The sequence below is a fragment of the Varroa destructor genome, unplaced genomic scaffold, assembly GCF_002443255.2.
Source record: "Varroa destructor unplaced genomic scaffold, Vdes_3.0 BEIS01000002.1, whole genome shotgun sequence".
Classification (NCBI taxonomy): domain Eukaryota; kingdom Metazoa; phylum Arthropoda; class Arachnida; order Mesostigmata; family Varroidae; genus Varroa; species Varroa destructor.
The window spans coordinates 11417640-11432978 of NW_019211455.1; the positions used below are offsets into that span (position 1 = coordinate 11417640).

Genomic DNA, 15339 nt, shown 5'->3' on the forward strand with positions numbered 1-15339 from the left:
CCCTAGTAGATTAGTTGTTACGCGTTTGCCTTTTAATTACATGATGGTCTAATCTAACGCAGTATAGTCTGAAAAGGAGCGTACACACTACCCGGAAGTCAGTGTTTCAGTTATATTCAACCGGAACAGAGTCTTATATTGATAGAAAGCTTGTCTTCAGTCACTACTTTCTAACTCTTTCTTTATGTTATAGGGGAACCCCTACAGTGGTTACTCTTGGCGTTAATGATGCTGTTGTTATGTTTGTGCTATAGGACGGCGAACTTCAGATCACAATATTTGCGTTCACCCCCAGATATGGCCTAAAGATAGGGTTATTTTTTAAACCATTTACGACTCCCATCTGTCAGCATGCCTTTTCATCATTTGAACTAGGATACGGAAAATTCGAAGATGAAGTATATGACCATTTTCATTCATGAGCATAGGAACCGTCGGTCAGGTAGTACGTTGTTTGTAAAGGGGAAAAAGCTATATTGTTAGTTATACGCATATTCTCAAATCGTCTACATTGTTGTTTCATATCAACAACAATTGACGCTCATTATCTTTTTGTCGCGTATGACTTCGCGTTTCTATGCATTGCCATGGCGATATTACCTTTTACTGCCCGCGGCGCGCGCTTCAGGTCAACAGAAGCCTGTTTTTTTTTGTCTGATTCGCAAAAAATAACCACAGCTATTTTTCTGAGTGGGACACATTTCATTGCGTAGGTAACTTTTTCAGGGAGAGTAGCAGTGATCGTCAACCGCCGCTCGTTGTGCTTAAATCGCCTCGCTATCAAATCTCATCGTTTGCCGAAGTAAGATGGCCGATTTAGCTCTGAGTTTGCAGTGACCACATCAGTACTAGTGATAACTAGATCAGACGTCAGTTAACCTTTTCTACTAAAACGTATGCTAGTGAATACTCAAACGTTGACAGCATTATCTAACCGCTATTATTATAGAAAACAGTGACGTATTCCGGGCAACGTTGCACGTGTACGTAGACCGACTTTTCCAGACAGTTAATATAAGCAGATGCAGTACCCCGAGTACCTTTAGAAAAATAACAACAGAGAGGGCACTCGTGAAAAACCAGATATCTAACCCCGGCCAAGGTTGGCGGTTGGATGTGATTTAGTGGAAGTCGAAGCTTGCCTTTGAGCCTGCCCGGCCATACATTATAGCTAGAGCACGAATAGTATACGTCCTTTACATAGTTTAGGTTGCCGGTATCTTGTTTCTGAATTCTATACAGGTCTTTTCCCGCTTAATTTCATTCGACGGTTGTATGTTCTGAGATTAGGGTTTTAGTGAGGCAGGATTCACACACGTCGTGCAGTGCATGCGACAGGTCTTCATAGAGGGCAGGGTAACCCAATCAATGCCAGTGGATCAATGCTATAAATAGAAATAATAGGTATCACTTATGCTCTGCTACGTGAAAAACTTCAACGTCGTCAATTGATGATATCAAAGGAACCGATAAACATGGCACGTTTAAACAAGTCGTTTCTCCTTAAAATAGCCTCACCGAAAATTTTAATAATATTTACTGTAGACGTCAGTGATGTCGGCAGTTTATCGAACGCTTGAATGCGTTCGATTCTTCTACAGCCTACTGAAACACAGCCTATAACTTCTTCACCATTGACTGCTATGGGATATGCATAAAGCGGAGTTTGCTCTGTGCGCTGCTGCTACTTTCCACTGATAACACGACGAAAAATTTGCCCACCGCACCGTTCCGCTCTGAACCCTAATACACAACGATGGGCCAGCTCGGTCTCATCCCTACTAGAACTTTCCTTGAGCCAATCGGCCCTCTAGCCCTCTCCTTCTCTAATCCCCCCCACCCCGGCTAGATACACGGGCCCTACGCCTTTGTCGCCGTCATCTTCCGTAATGATCTGATCCCAAGCCGACGTCTCTGAACGCTTTCCTCCGCTCAAGAGAGCGGAGGGTCGTTCGACTCAAAATAGACACACACAACATTACCACTTCCAAGCAAGCAGCGCCAATCAACGATTCGGTCATCGACCAGAGTCGCTGATGCTACAACACTTCGTCGCTCCTGTTGCCACGACAGCTACTAGCACGGACCGGTTCGCGAACGCGGCGCGGCCGGTCGCTCAATGGCAGCCCGTCCGCTTTCTCAATACCGGCCGAGCTCTTCACGTCTCACTCGGAATACAACGCCAGGCGTTGAACGAACCAGTCCCCAACGTTCGGCGGCCGCGTTGCTAATGGCGGTCATGCCGCTGCTGCCGTTGCCGGCTTTCGCGATGGCGGTGGCAGTGGCATTCGTTCGTCCGCTTGATGACTAGCTGCTCTCTCTTTCGCTCGCTCCCGTGGAAAGAGGAGCGGGGTGTCCTTGAGACAACGTAGATATGTTAAGTTAGGTTCACTAACCCTTCCAGCTTGCGCTTCTCTTCGGGAGAGAGGGCGCGCGAGGACGGGAAAGACGAGAGCCTGAAGAGAAGCGTGAAAGAGAAAAAAGAACACAGTCGACGTCTGCTGGTCAACGAATTGGCCATGGCCACTGTGCCTTAGTCGAGACATACACATACACACACACACACACACACACAAACACACACGCATACACACAGTGCGATAGGCGTCGCTTGCACTGAAGCTTCGGTGCGTTGGAGAGAGAAAGGGGAGGGGAAGGGGAATCGTCTACTGTCAGTGGACAGATGTTCGTTAATTTGTTGGTAGTCTGCCAGAGTCAGCGTTATCAGCATCGACAGAATGAGCGGCAGCCACGCCAACGCCGCTCACCAGACCACACCATACCATACTAATAACAGCAGCCACGGCAGCGTGTCGCAGGAGTAAACAGCTCGTGGAGATGGTGGCGTTGCAACGAAGCCAGCCGACTACAGTCGTTAGTCAAATCGCATTGACTTGAGTCAACTTCAGCCGCCTGCTGTCGTTGCCTGCCCCCTGGCAAACACAACCCGGACGATCAGAAGGTTCAACGTCGGCCAAACGCCGCTGTGAGCGCTATCATGGCAACGGTTGACGACGCTGATGGCGCTGGTTGGAAGTAGTTGCACTGCTGCCAAAATGTGTTTACCACTAACACCGCCGTCTTCGTCGACTTCGCGGGACGGCCGCGAATAGCGCGGACAACAAATGCAGTAACAGTAGAATTACGGGTGACGCTCTCATGGACACAAACAACGCTGCTGTCGTTGTTGCTACTTGTTAGAAAATTGACGTGACTCGACACGAGATATTGCCTTTAACGACGCTAAAGGCTCAGGCGGCCAAGAAGGTCCGCTGAGAACAGCCTATCGAAAAGAAAAATGATCAACGCGGCTTCAAACTATGGGTTTTGCTTTACTTAGGTACCGTCAGCGCTGACCGCGTCTGATCCTTTCGACGAAACAGTGATATATCCGTGCGTTCTTCAATATCGAGATCTTGTATAGAGTTTGCGGATAAACGATGCGTAACTTGCTAAACAGAAACGAGGTTAACAATGATATAGCTATTATTCGTGAGACGGGTGGGCAAAATTATACTATACTACCATATAAAATACACTATACTATTAGAGGAAAAATAAAGAAAAAATACGAAAGAATTACTTCGAATGAATGTGTCGTAGATTTATTTATGTTTTATTAAATCGGTTTGGCTGAAATGCTTTCGAATGCACTTTCATCAAACAACCGATAACATTATTGAAGAACTAAGAAAAAAGAGGTGTCTTTGTTATTAAAGTTGAAGTATTATAGAAAGTCGGCCGTATATGCTTTGTAAAATAGACAATTTTATTGCAAAGTACAACTGAGATAGATATATTTGTTGCATTGGGCGTATATACAGTAATAATACGAAACGTTCTTTGCGATTTTCCGTTTCGATGATATATCAACAAATATGTAACACATATATCGTTTGGTTTAGGCACTGTTATTGCTGGCTGTGTTTTTACTGTTGGTAGCGGGAGAGAGTTGTCGTGATATGAGGACTAAATAGCAGACGTCCACATTCGTAACGCGACTATTGCGCCGTCAACACGACGACAGCGAACGCCGAATCTGGCTGGTCGTTTGGCGGTAGTTGTTTTGTATTTTCTATTGATAGTATAATGCTATAAATATCAGAAGAAGATAAACGATAGCGATTTTTTTCAAAAGCAGACGAACGACTGCAGACGAACTGCAATGGCCGTCACAGTAACAGTGGGAATGCGTATTTATTTTATACTATATATTGAATTATCAAGCGAAGGAAAAACTCGTTCCTAAGCCAAAATTTGAGTAAATATTTTTCATATTTTAGAACAAGATCAATAATTCTCTGCCATCCTTTAGCAACATAACAATCAGCTTGAATCAGGGCTGATTTTCGCATCGATTCACTCAGACTAAATGAACACCATTAAGGGAGTTCTGTGGAGATGGAAATAGATGATTATAGTCTAAAGCTGGACTATACTGGAGTCGCCCATCGAAGATTTCTAATTTTGATTTTTTTCTTCGAAACGCTGTCACGGTTTTTTCTCTTCATAAACTCTAGTTTCAGCGTCCTGTCGTAATTTCGTCGGTCTAAATCGAACGAGCGTTCCAGGCGGCAGTTCATGATACATGAATTTCTCTTCAATTCCAGGCTCTCTTTGGAATAGTTCCCGGTTCTTCCACACAACGTTATTGTGGTTATATATTGTTTATTTATGATCACTCGTTTCGCAGACGGAAATCGAGTTAATACGTCTATAGGCCGGTTCTTGGAGCATCGTGCTTTCTTTCCTAATCAGCCTTCCTCGGATGGTTAATGGTGGATATTTGATTTCTTGGAGATGTCATAGCTATTCTCATATCGGTCTTGGTGAGCGTTTTTGTAATACTTAATTAATTTCCTTTATGATTAGCCGACCGTCACGAAAAGCATCTTCCGCAAAACGAAAGAAACAAGGCGATCTTCGGACCATTTCTTTCTTAGGACACAGGTCTTGACATTAGGAAACGCAATTTTCTTATGGACAGTTCAGCCACTATTTAAAGCACTTCATCTTAAGTCTAAATGAAGTGTTTCAACAGCCTTACCACATGTTAGGCCCACGCTTTAAAATGACGTCATCGTCAATTTGACATGACTCATCTTATTTGACATACACTAACAGGCAGAAGAACCATGTAGTTCAAAATGTGACAATTTTTTTTGACAAGCTAATATTATGTTTTGGTATGTCGTACGCCGTCCACTTGCTCTGGCGAAGCTGGATAGTTTAACGAATGACGCAGTGCTTCTGTTTTCCAATAGGTTCAGCCAAATGTACCTGATTTACCTGGTTGTCCTGCTAAATTCGTCATCCGCTGCAGTCTTCTCGCTATCCAAACGTTCCGGCTACCTGACCCTGTATAAATGTCGACTATAAACGATCAAATCGTATCGACTGATTCGCAATGATCAACTAAGTAAGCTAATTTTTATCTTCGACGCAACGCTGAAAGCCTCTTGATGAAGCTGACCGTTCGAACAGTCGGTGACCGCTGAATGGCGGGGAAAGTTTCCTTGCTGTGAAACGCTCTGCGACTGACGCTGTTGTCTTCGTTGTTAGTGCAATCGTAGCCAAAGTAGAAAGCAATGCCGTCTAACGCACTGGATATTTTGGGTTGGTACATTGGCCTAGCGCTGCTCGGTCGGCGACGATCTACAACCACAAATAGTAATCTGTATACGACTATCGCTCAAGCAGCTTGTTGCTAGACCGCTATTATCATTACCAGCCAGCAGCGTTCTTGGCTCCCGCCGGCCTTATAGACCCGACAGGACAGCAGACTAGAATCGAGTTGAACAAAATAGATCGACGCCACAGTGCATTGAGCGGGCACATCGTGGGGCTGACGCTGTCGCATTAATGGTATACACAGAAGCAGCAATACAACAAAACGTTTGCCAAAGTGCTTTTGGTGGAGCAACGAAGAAATGACGCGACGCACGTCGGGGTGTTGTTGTTGTCGAGGCGGCAGCTGAATCATGATGGCGATAGTTTTTTCGTGGTTTGTGGTGCCGGGTAAGGGCTAATCGCAGTACGGAATAGCTAGACTCGCTGACTGATTGACTCGTGCGTCTCTTGGCGAGATAGTCAGGCGGCGGACGAGTTCAAGTTGCTGGGCGTCTAAAGACATTGGCAGCGGGGGTGGCAACAACAACAGTGACCGCCATGATTTCTAGCGTGGTTCGTTTTAGCAATCAGCTAGTATTACCCATCGGTTCACTGCGGCCCGCACAACTATGATGCGCCATAAAGCGATGTCACGGACATTGGCCACTGTCAAAAGATGGCCATGTGATGGCACCTCGGCGTATCGGAGTCAGTCAGTTTTTCTGTGGCTAGCTGTGTGTATGACAATATTGTATACTCAAATAATGCTGGTGTACGGCGATGTGGATGCGCGGACACGTCCTATCAATAGGCGCAGTCCCGTAATCAAAGATGACCAGTTTTACCACTGCTACTATAATTAGTCTTACTGCTTTTGCAGCTTCAGAGACTGTCGACAATTTAAACACGCGGTATGTTTATAGTCAGTGAAGTAATAATGGATACAACTAAATAGCATGTTGGGCCTGTGTAAGGTACGGACGTCGTTAGAGTGGAACAAACAATATTAGTATCCTTGTCTGGTGCAATAAGCTGTGAGGTAATGGCGGCATAATTTCAAATTTATAAGCCTTTGCAGTAACGGAGCACGTCAACGTAGTATACGAGTACAAAGACTAAGTAATATTGGTTCAATTAGCCAATATTGGCTGTTTTAGTTTTATGCAATGGTTGCATCGTATGATCTATCCGGTATGGCTAGAATCTTTATAAATAATATATAACATAAACATAAAACGCAGCGCATCTTAACTTCTAGAATAAAATAAATTCCAAGATAAAACACAATGATACATAACATCATGTTGCCCGCGTTGGGACGACGATGCGAGAACGCTTCGCGATGATCTTTGCTGCGGGCAGCGTCCATGCCTAATGGTTTTCATTACGTTCTAGCTAGTAGATGATGTCTATATCTGCGCCTTGATGTTTCATTGGGCCCTATGATCATTTCTAAGCATTAGTCGTGTGGCCGCTGATTAGTTGTACGTTAAGCACGATGTATGTTATGCACGAGATTAGCAAATCAACATCTGAAGTGAGCTATTTTGTATAAATGGCTTAATGAGCATCCAGCGTCCGCTGTAACGTGGGCGCTTGTTTGCTGCTCTAGATACTCTATGAGAAGAAACACAGCCGAATACAGTCGGCCCGATGTAGCCGATATAGTCGAATCAATGGGTCTACTCTGCTTTCCTACAAAACAGTCTATCGTGGCGTCGCGCACTAAGGTCCTTGCTTTAGTAGTTTATAGCAAAGCTATCTCTTTGTTTTAACTGAGATCTAAACTATGCGATAGTTTTTGCAATAATGTCTGCATGCAAGCCAGTAGACAGACTTTGTCGGTCCCTCGGTCGTAGACCCGACAACGGACAGACTGCATAGTCCAACATCAGGAAAACAAGTCAAATCCCAGAGAATATCAATCTCTTTAGTGGAGACTACAGTTTCTATATCTAACCCTGCTCTCTATTTTTGGTACACTAATTACATCAAGACATGTATTGACAACAAAAAACAAGTTTGGCAAACTTTCTATCGAGCAGACGACCTGCGAACTTAAGTTTTTGACCACACACGCGTATTGTGCTCGCCATTTCCTTGGTATTATTATTATTGGGCGCACAAGTACACGAATTGACGACGGTAATTTGCCGGGTGCCGCACACACATATTAACAAAGACCCAGACTCTCCTAGCGACAAGATAAAATCAACAGAACGAAGATTAAACTTTGCCAGTCAAGTGAACGCAGATCCATAGGATGAAAGCTAATAGGTCGATGTTAAGCATCTAAACTGTCGCATGGATCAAATTCGAAATGAAATGGAGGCGACATTCGCCCACGGCTAGAGCATCAATAGCCTTTGCTATCCAAGGCACACCATCTCCTGTACTGATCCTTTAACCAGTAACAAGCCTGGATATCACGAGGGGTGATGTTGTTGGTAGTAGGGGATAAAACTTACCATCTAGCCTCCAGAATCCCTAACCCCTCCGAGTACCACCGTTGAAACTGAAAATCCCAGGCACGCATTCTCCGAGCTAACTCTCCGCCGGGGGATCGAATAGCGCCGCAATTGAACTACCCATTTATTGCAGAAAAGTTTGTTAATTATGTTCTCTTATAAAATAAAAAATAAAGATGTAATTTTTTGCTAATCGCTGGTATAGCAATAGCTGGACGGTTTTAATACCCGCTGTTAGTTCTAACTAAACTTTGATTAGTGGGTCAGTAATTATGTCAAAGCCGGTGGGAAGTTTTCTGTTAAGTTTCAATTCGCATTCAGAAAAAAGTTGTTTTAGTCAGGTCCTTAGTTTAGAGATCGCTATATTGCCATCCCTATTTCATTTTACCAAAAAAAAACTTTGCCGCTAAGTTTAACATTAGATAACTAACTATTAATTACTTTTTTTTGCCGGCATCTACCTAATTGATACTGTTGGAGCTATTAATGCTAATTGATTGGGTTAGGGAGGAATTCAGTATGGGTGGGCAGCATTGGCGCACCGAAGGTGTCGCATTCAGGACAATTGTTTTGTGGGGTTTGTAGCACTAACCAGGCGAAGGACACGGTCAAAGCATTGCCGCACAGATGTACTATAACATAGGTGCAAGATGCCTGAGCTATCTGTACCTTGCAGGGACCAATCAATCCTACTATTAATGCTGAACGTAGACTGCTAATGGATTATAATCGGCATAGAGCCATGCTGAAATACAGCGACAACGGAATCGTCCGCCGATAACATCGTGCCAAAGCAGTACAATGGGGAGTATAGTCCTATTTACGACCACTGTTATCACTTCGACTGTTATTTCTTCTATTTAAATGAATACGAGAGGTTCTCGTACTGTCGTATGCACAGATAGTTTTATACTGGGCAATATATATAAATATATTCAGTTAGATAGGATACTGTACTTACGTTAGTAGCTGGGTCACAACGACAACGGTTACGTCAAGTGGACACTGTTACGGAAACTGCGCGCGACCCAGCCAGAAGAAATTCAACGGCTGAGACTATTATTATTGCCTAAGCGAGCAACCGTGCTGATCACTTGATTTTGTCGCTCGTTTAAGGTTTTTCATTGTGAATTATCATTTCCCGCCCGCTTTCTCTATTTTGTTGCCCCTCGTAGATTGGCCAGCTTGTAGCATGCCAGTTGTTTCACGACTATTTGTATTTATCGTTGCTTGTGGTTTCCCATGCGGTGCATTATACGTGTTTTTATGTGTATATAAGTTTCCAGATCTACGCCATTGAATGCTTCTGTTATTTACTGGATTTACTAACATTGGCTACTATGCTAAATTCTACCAATGTAATCGTTACAAGGTGAATAGTTTATTCAGGCTGGTAGGAAAGCGACGATTGCGGTCACAAAGCGACGGGATGGCAAACTATTGCCCGTTCAAAACGTGCCTTATCGTCTATCTGTTATGGCAGGCTGCAGGATAGCGCTATTTCTACTGCTTCCTCTTGTGAGCCTGCTATCACTGCTGCTTCTGCTCGAGCTGGAATAGTTATTGCGCGCTTGTCACCGTGGTCCTTCGGTCGACGGTGACCAACCAGCCAATGCGCTCCACGGTGCGCCGTAGCGTTCCTTGGCGATGGTACGATAGCGCCATCGTTGCTCATGCAGAAAACACCACCCAGAACGGTTCCGGAACGACTACGTTAACAGACGATCAACAGATCTGATTCGTATGTTACTCCTGTCTGCTGCGTATCCTTCTGGCTGGCGGTGTCAGACACCGAATCACTTGACGTTGCTCTAGCCGGCACGCTTGCATCTATCCCGCCTCTATGTAGAGTGCACGGTAGAAAATGGCTGAACAAGATTGTGCATTCCCTGTCGTTGTGGTTATAGCGAGACAGAACGAGCGCGGCCGTACTGGTTATGCGGGTTGGCCTCTGTCCGCCTGACGCTCCTTGCCAAGTTCATGGCCATAATCGGCGCGACAGGAAGCTGCGCAGCGGACAATGTCCGCCAGGTACTAGTTCATATTGGAGATAGTTTAAGCGGATTGTAAAGGCTAAACGGTGCCAGGATCGTGGCAACAATGTCGTCAACGGCATCGTAACGACATAAGAGACGACGGCTACTACAAATTGATATCAGCTGACCGATCCGTTTTTTGAATATATAGTCGGATAAGAAATTACCAGTCAACGACATTTTATAAATTTGAGAAAATAGTTGAATGTTCCCAAAAAATATCTATATGCGTTCTAGCTGGATCAGAAGACTGAACGAACGCTCAGCTATGCTGAGTTAGATAGGTCAACGCTTGATTGCATTTATTAGGTAAGTATCAAGTAGTTAGAATATTGGCTCAGATGTATTGTGTCTTGCCTTCCAAACAGAATAACCATGTTGTTGTCATGGTAAACGCATTACCAACACAGCCGATAGTAAGTGTATATTGCAAAGAATAACATTCTACTTCCACTTTGTTACAAGATAATTCGCGGACGACTACTTTTCGACTATCAACCAACCCCCAGGTTATTCCTGCCCGAAAATAGGTTCGCCAAGTTCCCCAATTCAGCGTAGTATACAGATTTGCGTATTCGCCGGTAAGGCCAACTGTTTTGTGGTCTCAACTGGCGTTTGTCCACCCCGCCGGACCCTCTGACGTTCATCAGCTGCCGTAGAAGTCGAACATCTGCGCCATAAACTATGATAGATATGGACGGACGGGTCCATGGGCAGCTGATACCGTAGACAAACAGCATCAGGATCGCACTGGCACATGTTAACTATAGTATTAGTTATGAGGACGACATTACAATACGTCGTCTATACAGCTGATTTTTTACTGATCAGCACCGTTAGTCGCTATTATATCCCGGTCACTGCCGCTATCATCATACAGCATTAGATCTACAGTTCGGTCGAAGGCCCTGGTCACTCGTTGGCGATGGCTGCCTATTTTTCATAAATGCTCTTGTTATTGCTGCTGTTGTTACTGTTGTACTGCATTCGTGTGTCGCTCAGCGGAGCCGTCTGTTCCCCTGGTCAAGGTGCAGACTGGCCATCGACAGCCAGTACATAGTAGTATCATAGTAGCAATAGTGGTAGCAGCAATATTTGGTAAGACAGATACTCAGTGGCAGTCCTGACCACCGCTTTCGCTGTGTCTGCCCTTGGCTGGGCGGCAGACTGCCACGTCTACTAACAAGGTCATCGCCAGCAAAGAGAAGCATTAACACCAGCGACGGCATGCACCAGCGTTGCTGTGACAATTGCTCATTATAGCTTTTTTTTTTTTTTGTTAAGTACGCTGAAAGCCAGCTTGCCACTTTCTAGGCACGGTCGCCTCACTGTTATTCCGATACGAGCTGTCGGATGATGGAGGCGTAGATGGTGGTTGAATCTGCTACTATTGCGTCTGCTCAATGGCGGACAGACAAAGCCATTGTCAACTGTACGCTCTCACCGGCGCTGGCTAGCGAGGGTAACTGTCATGCGATAACAACAACGCTCAAGAATAACTAACCGAGAATTTTATAAGCGGGGATGAATCTTTTTAGTACAGTCGTCGAAGAGAAATGCCTTTAATGGCGATCGCCAAAGTTGGGGCAGGACTAAAACAGATAGAGCATCAGGGCCCGACCGGATTTCCTCCACAACAATCAAATTACTGTTCAATTAATCTCCTGAGGTAAAAGCCGAAGTTCGTAAATGTGAGAATTTCCAACGCAATGGAAAAAGGAGGAGATTGATCTGGTCTTTACAAGAACGATGCTATAACACTTCAAAGCACAAGAACGTAAGAGGTCTTAAAACGGTTTGGAAGCAAACAAGGGTATAAGCGGCAATTGGAAACCTAAAGAACCCCAAAAGCAAGAATACACGATGTATGTACACTGGATAACTTATCGAATTTAATAGTTATGACTTCGACAAGCCAAGTACAAACCTCAGGTCCAAAGTTCCGTATAGTTCGGGCCGCATACAGTCTGACAAATCAGGCTAACCTAATAGCTCACAATAATGATTTCAGTATAACTAAAAAAATATAGCTAACGTAGTAATGATCCGTAAAGCGTTGTTGATATTGATCAGCACACAGTTAAACCCTTGCAAATTGGACGTTCTTCTAACTCTTCACTGCGTGACCGGTCTCGTCGACTAAGAGCCGCGTCCAGTCTGATATCAGCCCTAGATATGGCTCTTCCCTCTCCATTACTAACCAATAGCTAGGAAAGAGTAGTCAAAGAAGCGAACATCATGGTTGAAAAATGGTTCGGAACACGCGTGATTATAAGTTCTCGATCCCGTCGAAATAGAATCGGTTCCGTTGCTCCCCCTGACCAGTTGACGAATGCCTTGCTTGGGCCTAAAGTCGACTTTTGCTGCGCTGTTGGCCTCAATATCAAAAATAGGGTCGTTGCAGATGGTACCAACGGGAGATGAGTAACTATAAAACAGTGGTTTCCGTTGAAAATATCGGTGCTGCTTTAATACCAATCCGAAGATACGAAGACTAAAGCAAACGCTGTTATCGACGACTCGTAAAAATCAGCACAGCTATGATGACCAGGATTATCAAAAAAATAGTCATCATCATCGTCACAACCATCATTGGCGTAATTGCGTCATCGCCGTAACCCGATCAATCAATCAAGGAGAACAACTTTAATGTGCACAGACATCTCGTCATTTACAGTCTACCGCGTGCATTTATTATACACATGTTTATATGGAAACACGTATTATAATTATAGACAGCTATGCTAGAAAGCATGATGTTATTCTGGGTTTGGCTTCAGGAGAAGGTGTGATTATTATTTCTTTACTGAGAATATAGATCCGTATGTGTTACGACTAGATAAATTGTTTGTGAAGTATTCTAGAGTTTATGGCTGCCCAGCCGCTCAACAACGGTAACGAAGACCACAGCGATCGCCTTGTAGCATTGGCATCCTTAAGAAGGAGAAAATTTACCTTATTTTGAATAGAAGGATAGCTATAGAAATAATGATTGGTTATAGTCAACATTCTTCAAAATTGACTAGAAGATGTACGTGAACAAATTATACCGATTGATGTACAGACACTGCACATATAATAGAGTATACAATTCGTGACGAAAACGGCCGCAGACGCCGATGTTAAGGCCATGCCACCTGGGCGCTTATCGACCCGCTCCTAGCCTAGCTATCCGGTGAATAGTCATCGTTGAATGATATGATGAGCCGTGCCATCTGTTTGGTTTACAAACGTTACACGTGTCGTCTGCGAGCAGTACGCGCACATCACAACGTAAATTCTACCACTTAGTACGTGAACACTACGTTGACCTGACCAATACTCATATCTGCCATTTGTCATCAGAGGGAGCCAGTAGCAGTATGTAGGCAAACCACGTGCGCGCAAATGGGAACTGAGAGAGAAAGAAAGCATATAGATTATCAGGGAATACAAGTAACGTGGATCAGTCAAGCCCTCGAAAGAGCCACGGCAAGATGTAATTTACAACAATAATAATAATAAAACGCTATCGGAGGCCCCCTGGTGGTCGTTATACGGAAATCTCCCCTCGCTAAACGTGGGATCCCTATCATGTCAGCAGCAACAGCCTTTATATCGACGCAAAAGGAGCAGCACGAGGAATTCTGCTATTTTTTGGAGTCACAGAAAAACGTAAACGCTGGGAAGGGTTAGTAGAATAAATCCCTCGGTTGGCCTGACTTAAACTAATTCGTTCATTGGCTAATGGAAAGACATGTCAAGGGGAGCTGAAGAACCGATGAGGAGGATCACTAACAAGCGACGACAACCATATAGTAGTGGTCGGTATCTACCCCCAAAGAAGGGGAGAAGGCAAGCGAAGACGAAGATGAAAAAAGGTTAAACCGGCCTGAAAAAATCCGATCCATCTTATATTGTACTGTATTTATCAGTTGTATTATATAAAATGCGTTTAGCCTGCATACAAGCGAGCAGATACTTGTTGGCCACACTCCTTTTCCTTTGTGCGTCTGTTTAGTTATACTTAAGGACAAGTAACTTTACATAGGCGTTAGTAAAAGATATACACGTTGGTGTTTGAATGTAGTGCAAATACACCAAGGTGTATGTTGTTATATTGATATTGTGTGAGATATCAGCCGCATAATTCTAAAGTGATAATTGCGAAGCACTAAGATGGCCTTCTGTGGATCGCCAATAAGAATTGATTGTTGACATTACGCCATGCTTAAAAGGTAATTGGTGAAAAAGCTTTAACTTAGTTCTCTATTGGTAGTTAGTCATGCTAACACTAAGACCAGGTGCTGGATTTCGATTAGTGGCTTAGGAGAGTTCTATAGACCCGTAGACTGAGTTAAACAAAAATCGCGTTACTTCTGGAATACTTCCACTCGAAGGCACGTGTTGAAGCTCTCTTCTTCCCGAGCTTCAGTCCTGAACGTTGTTCTGTTTTTGAAGATGAACACAACATCAAGGGTAATGGTGATGGCGACGCTAAGGATGGGGCCGGGACGAACAAATTTTTCCTTTTATTGCCGGTGCAACTGGCTGCCCTACGAACTACGCTAGGCGCGATCTGCGTTGGTCAGCTGGTACGAACTACCCACCCTACAGCTCCTAAACGAGAACAGTAGCGACGGCAGCTTGAATAGTAAACGTAAGCCCTTGATTTCAAGGTTTCGTCACTGCTCACTGACGACTAACTGGGCCGGGTTTTACGATAGCGTCGACGTGGCACGGCGACTTCATCAGGAGCAGAAGCAGCTGGAACGATGGCCAACAACACCAGCAGCAAAACCTTCAGCAGCTTGAACACACTATTTGCTGGACATCCCTGAAGTTGGAGCGGTATCGCTCATGTCAGCGTCGCAATTGTTGCTATTTGTCTCGTCACTAGCTCTAGTAATTTTAGTAGTATCCTGTACGATACGCATGGCTTTTCGACATGGATTTTATTGACAACGATGAACCTACATTCGATGGAGTAAAATTTTCGTTCTAACGATTGTAATGCCTCTGCCGTTATCGCAGCTGCTGTGACTGGACGAAAAATCGCAGTCAGTCACTGGTTTGTGTCGTTCTCCGTCTTCTCCACTCTCCTCCACTACCAAATATATATTTCACTTTACTGTTAATGGCCGCTTTGAAAGCAACGCCGGTCAGATGAGCAATTACTGCATATTTGTGCACCAACATACACAAACATACGTGTGCAGACAACAAGACCCAGATCTTTCGTCAAG

General features: G+C 44.3%; 1 protein-coding gene and 1 long non-coding RNA gene across 16 annotated transcripts in view; one reads left to right on the forward strand and one right to left on the reverse strand.

Annotated features, from left to right (window-relative positions):
- The window catches only part of LOC111244017 (uncharacterized), a 179599-nt gene that overhangs the window by 62325 nt on the left and 101935 nt on the right, over positions 1-15339 (reverse strand). The gene's annotated exons all lie outside the window — the stretch shown is intronic.
- The window catches only part of LOC147757372 (uncharacterized), a 37989-nt gene continuing 24895 nt past the window's right edge, over positions 2246-15339 (forward strand). The window contains exons 1-2 of one of the 5 annotated variants that reach the window (XR_015320409.1): positions 2246-4829; positions 5265-5419. This is a non-coding gene — a long non-coding RNA (uncharacterized LOC147757372). Of the gene's footprint in view, positions 4830-5264; positions 5420-5816; positions 6522-8346; positions 9195-15339 lie in introns of those variants that run through there. The other 4 variants (XR_015320407.1, XR_015320408.1, XR_015320411.1 and 1 more) reach the window with 4 other exon arrangements.